The 8,355-nt window shown below is 33.2% G+C and overlaps 1 pseudogene across 1 annotated transcript; it reads left to right on the top strand.

Annotated features, from left to right (window-relative positions):
• Positions 1-740: 740 nt before the first annotated feature.
• Positions 741-4,082, top strand: LOC115975035 (annotated as a pseudogene). Its single transcript, XR_004088050.1, has 3 exons — positions 741-1,220; positions 2,111-2,332; positions 2,487-4,082. The product of XR_004088050.1 is annotated as a trihelix transcription factor GT-2-like (transcript).
• The last annotated feature ends 4,273 nt before the right edge of the window (positions 4,083-8,355 follow it).

Here is an 8,355-nt window from a genome sequence, read left to right as displayed (position 1 = left end):
ACTTCATTTGTCTACTATTCTACTAAAAGACCCTTACTTATTTAAAATTTTTAAGTCAGAAAAAAAAATTTCAAACAGAAACTAATTATTCAATCATCAATTTTAAACAAATGAGAGTGCTTTAATAAAATGGTGGACAAATAATATAGTCCACAATAAAAGCTATATAACGATTACAAACTGACATTTCACCAATTATAAAAATAAGTTTTTACCACATCACTTAATAAGTTTTTTTCTAATGTAATAAATTTAACATATTTTTTATTAAAAAGAAACAAAATAAATAGAGCTGACCTACATGGGCCGGCTTTTAACTAAATTTAGCTGGCCAGACAAAAACCAATATATTATCACTATCGTCTATACGCGCAGCTGTTCAAAAATTTCTGTAGGAGTTGGAGTGACTTATTTTATCTTTTTCTGTAATTTAATTTATTTTATCTATGGATGTATGTATCTTTCTGTGCCACTGTTATAATTACAGAGAGAGAGAGAGAGAGAGAGAGCCCAGGTGGTGATCCCTCCCACTATTCCTTTTTAATCAACTAACACCAATAAAGCAAAAAATTATAAATATAAAAAAAAGGACAAAATAAAGATAAAAATAAAAAAAAGACTGAAGATTCCACGGCTAAAAGAAAAGAAATAATTAATTTATTAAAAAAAAAGAAAAAAAAAAGTGAGAAATAAAAAAGAAACAACTTCTTGAGATTGACAAGCAGATCCCCACCATAATAAATTAATAAATTCACCATACACTCATCTTCATAAAACCCCTCTAAGATTTCACCTTGCTTTGTTGATATTTTTAATTTTATTCTTTTTTCCCCTTAGAACAAACTGTTAATTGGCACACAGAGAGAGAGAGAGAGAGAGAGAGAGAGAGTCCTCTCTTGTATCACCTATGCTATTATGCTGGCCGGGGATTCAAGTAGCAGTGTGTTAGGGAGCTCTGCAGATGCTGTGGCATCTGTAGCAACAACAAGTGCTCATGATGTTTCTGCTGCTGCTGCTGCTGCTGAGGTTGGTGGTGGGCTTGGTGGATCAACTTCAGGTGAAGATGACAAGGGTAAAGGTGACGAGCTCGGCGACCGCTCTTTTGGCGGAAACCGGTGGCCTCGTCAAGAAACTTTGGCTCTCTTGAAGATAAGGTCAGACATGGACGTGGCTTTTAAGGATGCAAGTGTTAAGGGTCCATTGTGGGAAGATGTTTCCAGGTGAATTTTTAATTTTTCCCTTTTCTTTCTTAATTATAATTCTACAGTTCGAGAATAGTCGATTTGAATCCTGAACGTCTCTATTAGAAATACTAAGTATGTTCTTAGTAATTTCACGCGTTTTTAACCGACTATTCTCTATCTTCCGGCCGTATGAATAGTCTTGGTGTTCATGAGAACAGACTGGAGATCTGTGGAATTTTTTTTTTTTTTTTTTTTTTGGGGAGTTTTTGTTTTGTACCTCACGGATTATTCTCTTGCGGGCAGTTCACATTTTTCTTGCTTTCTGGATTTAAGGGTTATTGTTTCCAATTCCAAGTAATTTTTTTTTTTTTTTCAGCGAGTTCCCTAGTTTCTTTTCTTGGTTCATTTTGTGGGAATTTAGCATCAACAAACGAAATTCTTAGCTGTAGAATTAAGATACTAGGCATATGGAATTCGGGTTTGTTTTCTTTTCAAGCATTTTCCCCTTTTCCAATATTCCAAAAAGGATATCAGAATTTATGTTCAGTCTATAAACATGAGTTTGTTTTCTTAGCTCACTCTTGTTCAGTTTAGTTCTGGAAAAGTAATAGGAAGAATAATTCTCCCATCTTGAGCTATATAATTTCCTTCGGAGACAACAGTGCTTAGTTATATACCAATTCTTAACTCCTCCTATATGTCTTGTTTCATCCTTCTCTTCTATAACATGTTGTTTTCATTATGTCATAACTCTTCTTCTCTAATTTTCGTATTATTCATGTGTTTTTATTTTATGTGACAATGCTACTTTGTTTTCTTGTTAAAATTAAGATGGGATAGAAACAGAAACTGAGTTTATTTTTATTTAAAAAAAAATAATAATAATTTTCATGGATTTTTATTTTGTTTTCATTTTTCTAAATCAGGAAGCTGGCAGAACTTGGTTATAATCGAAGCGCCAAGAAATGCAAGGAGAAATTCGAGAACGTGTACAAGTACCACAAAAGAACCAAAGAAGGTCGCACAGGGAAAGCCGATGGAAAAACATATCGATTTTTTGACCAATTAGAAGCTTTCGAACATCATCCTCAAATTCAATCACCTACACCTCCGAAGCCTCCAACTCCAACAACAACATTGGCAATGCCATTACCAAACCTTCCAAGTATTGCTCAACAAGTCACTGTTACATCAGCCACACTACATACTGTGAATGTGTCACAAGGTCAGGCTAATATTGTTACACAACCAGTGATCAATGCTACAACAATTCCTTCATTCCCACCAACAAACCCTACAAACACAATTTTCCCACCTCCACCTCCACCACTACCACAACCAGCAGCAACAATAACAACAAAACCTTCACAACCCACAATTCCGTCCTTCCAAAACATTTCGGCAGATCTTATTTCCAATTCCACCGAGTCTTCCTCGACTTCCTCGGACGAACAATTGGAAGACCGGCGTAAGAAAAAGAGGAAGTGGAAGGACTTCTTCGAGAGACTAATGAAGGAAGTCATAGAAAAACAAGAAGAGTTACAAAAGAGGTTCTGCGATGCCATTGAGAAAAGAGAACGCGACCGAATGGTTCGAGAAGAAGCTTGGAGAGCGCAGGAAATGAAAAGAATCAATAGAGAGCGGGAAATATTAGACCAAGAAAGATCCATAGCAGCTGCTAAAGATTCAGCAGTAATGGCTTTTTTACAAAAGATATCCGAACAGCAAAATCCGGGTCAACAACCTCAAAACAATCTGCCACCGCCACAGCCAACCGCGACTCAGCCTCAGCCTCAGTCATTGCCACTGCCGCAGCCAGTGGCACCAGCTCCATCTACCGCGGCGCCACAGACAATTGTGACAAGTTTGGAAATTCACAAGAATGATAATGGGGAGAACTTCACGCCAACAAGCTCTTCGAGATGGCCTAAAGTGGAGGTTCAAGCTTTGATCAAGCTAAGGACCAGTCTTGATGCTAAGTATCAAGAAAATGGGCCAAAAGGACCTCTATGGGAAGAGATTTCGGCCGCAATGAGAAAGCTTGGATACAATCGAAGCTCAAAGAGATGCAAAGAAAAATGGGAGAACATTAATAAGTACTTCAAGAAGGTCAAGGAAAGCAATAAGAAAAGGCCTGAGGATGCAAAGACTTGCCCATATTTTCACCAACTTGATGCTCTATACAGAGAGAAGAACAAGTATGAAATTAGCCCTTCAAGTCAAGTGAAGCCCGAAAACAGTAATATGGTGCCATTGATGGTACGGCCTGAGCAGCAATGGCCTCCTCAGCAATCCGACGCCGTCATGGAAGATGTGGAAAGCGAGCCAATGGATCAAAATCAAGAGGAGGATGATGATGATGAGGATGGAGAGGATGAAGAGGAAGATGAGGGTGGTGGTCATTATGAGATAGTGGCTAGTAAACCTTCTTCAATGGGTGCAGCTAGCTAGCTGAGGCTCGCTTGAAAGAGACATCATGACCAAGACTAAGAAAAAGTCCTTTTTCTAATGAATGTGGATCAGGTCAGGTCAGGTCGGGTCGGGTCAGGTCAGATCGCATGGGACAGCCGGTGGGAAGTGGGTCGGATTCCGGCGCGTGGTGGTGGTGAATTTGGAGAGGAAGAACTTCAAGAAAAAAAAAAAAAATTATATACGGCAAAAACACATGGGGGAGGGGGTTGTAGCATATAGTCAGTGGGATTATATGTTTTTATTTTATAGATTATTTATTTTTTTGGTTAAATAAATAAGTTAAGAGAGAGAGAGAGAGAGAGAGAGAGAGAGAAAAAGAGGGTTGTTCAGGTTCCACAGAATAAAATAAAAGAGACTTAATGTTGTATTTTTGTTTATGTTTCATCATTCATGGTGGTGTAAGTGTGAGAAATGGTTATTTACTTATCAATGTTTTTTTTTTGGGGGGGGTCTATATATAATTTGGATGAATATTGACTATTATTAGTTTCAAGACTAATTTCACTAAACAATAGCTGAGAGAGAGAGAGAGAGGGAGGGAGAGAGAAGCATCTTTTCAGTCTTTGTTTTTAATATTTAATTTTTCAATTTAACGGCATCTGGTGGTTTTGCAGAGAAATTCAGAAAACAGTATATGATGGGGTTCAGATTCATGTAGTGCAGAACAGCTTAAAACGAGGGCACATTATGCTTGCCCTTTCCAACAGGGCCCTTACCACAAAAGGCCAATGTCACATGGAGTCATGAACCCTACAACAACAGGGTCCACCAAAAGGAATCTTCTAAGTTTTCTTAATTTATAAAGGACCTAACTTGCATGCAGTTTTTCCTTCTTTTATTTATTTTTTTTTCAGGAATTAATTACAGACAGCTTTTCCTTGTATAAGTCATTGGTTTTCATTAAATTCATGATCATGAATTCATGATTTGACGTGAGCATGAGTATTAAAAGAAAGATGGAAGGAGTGTATTTGTTTACTTTTAATTTTTTTTAAGGTAGATAATGGGAGAGTGGAGATAAGAGTAAGAATCGATCCACTCACATGTATAAAGCACTATAAAAGAAGTTATTAGATTGTCACTTGAATTCTAAATGAATGTAATTTAATACAGTTGAAATGTGTGCAAAAATCGACACCTAAATATTTGTGGTGAGATGTTTGACAAAGTTTTGTTAATTATTATTTTTTATAAGTGGTGGATTTCAATTAATTCAATTAGTAAAATTTTTTATAGTTGAATAAGAGATCTGTTAGATATGTTACATATTTTTCTTTGTTGATGGAGGATGTTCCTCTACACTTTAATGTTAATTCTAGCTGATTTGGTTTCTCTTTAATGGAATCTACAATCTTCTTCTAAAAAAGAAAGAAAAAAAAAAAGATTTGGTTCAAATCTTACATACATCATAAAAAAAAATCGATTTGTTTTTTAACTTGATAATAAAAAGTAACAATCATGAAATATATATTATAGATTTCAAATCTTATTGTATCTATTAAAAAAAAATTGTATGAATGTTCAACTATGAGATCAATTTAATTTATGTGATGAGTTGTTTTGAAAAGAAAAAGAAATGAAGAAGTTCAGATGATCATTTGGTACAACTATGATTGCATAAGATTTTTCTACTAAAGACAATGCTATACTTTAGGAATTTCATTATGGAATAAAGTGGCTAATATTTTCCTTTTAAATCAATTGAGCATAATGTCGGCTGCATCCAATCCTCTATTATTATTATTTTTTTCTCATTTTCATTTTAGTTTAATTTGTTTTTGGACATTAGTATAAGATTCCAACCCTGTATTTCCACTTAGGACAATTTGGCCAATCAATTTCCTTCAAGTTAATAATGGAATTATATGTTCTACACACTTCCCTCCTACGTATATGGATAAATTTTATACGTAGGCTCTACAAGCAAAATTCACTGTAATATTTTTCTCAAAAAAAAAAAAAAAAAATCACTCTAATATGAGAGGATGACATGGTACATTGAAAACATGGAATAATTTTACTTAATAATGACAATCATATGTCATTTTATCACAAAGCCATTATTTGAAGCCTTGATCAACTAGCTTCCGCCTTGTCATATCTTTACATTATATAAGTAAAAGACAGTCAATGTAAATATTCCAACCGTGAAAACCTATGATCCAAGGTTGGCTGATTGGCTCTAGGCCTAACTCACTAAACCCATTGCTAAAAGACTCACTAAAAATTGTTTTTTTAGTGCTCTCTCTCTCTCTCTCAACACCAAAATGAAAATTAGAAATTAGATTTCAACTTTCTTTCACCATGCATTTCCCTTATTCAAGGTAAAATAAAACTCTTTAAAAAAACATATATTTTTATTAAAACCATGAAATTTTTTTTTGGATCTTGGGTTGGTTATTGTTATTCATATTATAGTTTTACATTGTAGATATATGGTATTATTTTATATGTAGATATTTCTTAATTATAAATTTCTACTACAAAATATTAATCTAGAAGTGAAAAACTTCAGAAAATGAGAGACAAGAATAGAAAATTTATTGCTATCAAATATGATCTTTTAAATTTGTTATTAGCAGTATAAAAATATAACAGAAAATTAATATAAATAATTTAAAATTTTATTGCTATCATATATGATCCTTTTATAAATCTCTTAGTAGCAATATAAAAAATATAATAGTAAATTTAGATGAAATCTCACAAATAAACAAGAAATTCATAAAAAAAAAGTTAGAAAATAATGAAATCATACAATTAAAAAGGTCATAATGAAAATAATCATAATGATATTCGAACATGTAATATTACAGTTACTATTAATATTAAAAGACTAAATTCTTTTTAAAATGTATGAATTGCTTACAAAATTTTATCGATAATAATAGATATAATTATTTATGCTGAAAGAGGCTTTACTAAATCAAAATCCATAAAGGCTTAGTTAAGATCAAATATGTTCACAAAACCTAAATATAAACTTGAGCGTCAATTTTGCATAAAAAGTAGATTTTTAATTTTTAAAATTTTTTTTAAAAAAAAATCCTATTTAAATTTATTGTGTTCAACATCAGACTGTATTATTGAACCGACCCTTTTGTGATCAATTACGCAAAGCCATTCATTTCATTCCTCACCATTGGCGTATTTCCATTGACTTGTGCGTGCACTACAGTTTTGTCCATTTTAATGAAAAATACAACAATTTTGTGCAATAAAAGATGTGCCCCACAAATTGATTGGTTTTGATCTATCATCTATCTGACAGGAATAAATACTGTTACGCAGTAACAGTGTAAGACATAAAAGCTCCTATTGCCATCACACATACATGCAGAAAAGTCCGTCTTCCTCTGGTAATTTTAGTGGGACAGGATCCAACTTGCTTCAACTTATCACCCTTCAGTGTCAACTGGAAAAGGAAAAAGATTTTTACATGCATTCGATAAAATGCTTCCCTCTAATTAACCACCTCATTCTTTCTTATTCACTTTTTCTTTTTTACCACTATCAGTTTTTTATGTGAACCTGAGTAGTCATTTTCTTGATTTGATATCATTTTTTAAGAAGTAAAAAAAAAAAAGAGTTGCGTCTATGGTGAAAAAACATATATATATATATATATATATATCTAAACCTGATCTACCAATCAATTAAACAGAAAAGCATGGGCATAAGAGAAAACAAAATTATTTTATCAATACGTGTAGCGATCTTTTCAAAATGCTTAACAATAACATTTATTTTGAATAACATCTTCTTCCAAAACGTGTTGCAATAAAGTTCTAGTTTTTTATTTTTATTTTTTGGTGGGTGAGTTCTTGTTAATTATTTACCCCATAGCACTGCAAATCATTCCAGGTAAAAAAATTGTTACCTAAATGACATGCATTAACTGCATGGTGATTCCAATTTGATTGCTAATAATGAAATGTGAAATTCCAGTAATTAAAATGACAAAAGATACCCAATACAAACTTCAAGGCCAAACTGATCATAAATCAGACAGAAAGCAAAATATGTACAGTGTAACATAGTACTGTCGTATTCCCAAGACTAGTTTCTCAATATCTCAACTCCTTTTTAAGTCCAATTACCTTCCGTATTTAAACACTTTGCACATTTATTCTCTGACAAAGACATTAAAGAGACCACGTATGCTGCTATATGTCTTAATGGCAGACTTGAATGAAAGCCGTGGTACTAATTCACATGCTCTAGAGATTGAAGAATCTACAAGAAGTTTGAAGTAGAAATTGCACTGAAAAAAACCTAATAATTTATGTTCAAGTTCTTGAAAACACTATCTATTTGTTAATCTTGAGGTTGCTTAGCGTTCAAAACAAAACAATATATTTGTACCCTCAATGCATGATTTCTCGGTTGGTTTTTTTTTTTTTTTTTTTCTTTCATCTTTGTCAGCTCTGATTCTCTATAGCATGCATGGAAAAGTATTGTGTCCATTTTCTTAATAATCATTCATTGGCAAACCCCAAAACATGTCGTTTCTCCTTACACTAGAAACTTGAAAGTTTTATCGTGCTATTGTCATTTGTATAAATGTTAGGTTGGACCATATGAAAAGTGCTGCTTCCATTTGATAAAGGTGGGTTTGGATTTGATAGTAGGCCATGTGGATATTCTCTATTAGAGAGGGTGGGAATGTCTTATTAGAGAAGGATAGTCCATTGGATAA

Source organism: Quercus lobata, chromosome 2 (assembly GCF_001633185.2).
Source record: "Quercus lobata isolate SW786 chromosome 2, ValleyOak3.0 Primary Assembly, whole genome shotgun sequence".
NCBI lineage: Eukaryota > Viridiplantae > Streptophyta > Magnoliopsida > Fagales > Fagaceae > Quercus > Quercus lobata.
The sequence above is the reverse complement of the archived record's forward strand: the minus strand, read 5'-3'. Positions and strand labels throughout refer to the sequence as shown.